The sequence below is a fragment of the Phocoena phocoena genome, chromosome 4, assembly GCF_963924675.1.
Source record: "Phocoena phocoena chromosome 4, mPhoPho1.1, whole genome shotgun sequence".
Taxonomy (NCBI): domain Eukaryota; kingdom Metazoa; phylum Chordata; class Mammalia; order Artiodactyla; family Phocoenidae; genus Phocoena; species Phocoena phocoena.
In genome coordinates, this window is record NC_089222.1 from 109,434,324 (window position 1) to 109,435,468 (window position 1,145).

At 39.0% G+C, this 1,145-nt stretch overlaps 1 pseudogene; it reads left to right on the forward strand.

Moving 5' to 3' along the window:
• Positions 1-250: 250 nt before the first annotated feature.
• Positions 251-920, forward strand: LOC136122073 (oligosaccharyltransferase complex subunit OSTC-like; annotated as a pseudogene).
• Positions 921-1,145: the final 225 nt, after the last annotated feature.

A 1,145-nucleotide genomic window follows, 5' to 3' on the forward strand; every position in this document is an offset into this window, starting at 1 on the left:
GGGTCTTGGTTTTGTATCCATTCAGCCAGTCAATGTCTTTTGGTTGGAGCATTTAATCCATTTACATTTAACTTAATTGATATGTATGTTCCTATTACCATTTTCTTAATTGTTTTGGATTTGTTATTGTAGGTATTTTCCTTCTCTTTTGTCTCCTGCTTTATCAAGAAATAAAGGGAGAAGACTCAAATTAATAGAATTAGAAATGAAAAAGAAGAGGTAACAACTGACTGCAGAAATACAAAGGATCATGAGAGATTACTACAAGCAACTGTATGCTAATAAAGAGGACAACCTGGAAGAAATGTAAATATTCTTAGAAAAGCACAACCTTCAGAGACTGAACCAGGAAGAAATAGAAAATATAAACAGACCAATCACAAGCACTGAACTTGAAACTCTGATTAAAAATCTTCCAACAGAGGGGGCGTGTGGGACTGGCAGTCGACTGCTGCCCCTGTCGCCACCAACGTGGAGATTTTGTACCGAGTCCAATTCTTAGTGCTCAAATGTCCCAACCTGAAGCTGAAGAAGCCACCCTGGGTGCACATGCCATCAGCCATGATGGTGTACGCTCTGGTGGTGGTGTCTTACTTCCTTATCACCGGAGGAATCATTTATGATGTTATCGTTGAACCTCCAAGTGTCGGCTCCATGACTGATGAACATGGGCATCAGAGACCAGTAGCTTTCTTGGCCTACAGAGTAAATGAACAGTATATTATGGAAGGACTTGCATCTAGCTTCCTGTTTACAATGGGAGATTTAGGTTTCATAATCCTGGACCGATCCAATGCACCAAAAATTCCAAAGCTCAATAGATTTCTCTTTTATTCATTGGATTTGTCTGTGTCCTATTGAGTTTTTTCATGGCTAGAGTATTCATGAGAATGAAACTGCCAGGCTATCTGATGAATTAGAGTGCCATTTGAGAAGAAATTGGTGGATACTGAATTTGCTCCCGTTAATGAAGTTTTAAAGGCTGTACCAGTCCTCTGATATGAAATATGGAAAAGGATGAAAAGCAGCAGAAAAGAAACATCTAGTGAAAACATAGGAAATGTGTTATAGCTTGGACTAGAATGTCTTCTTGTTATCAGAGACAAGCTTATCAGCATTTTTTCCTGCTGGCCTATACTGACATA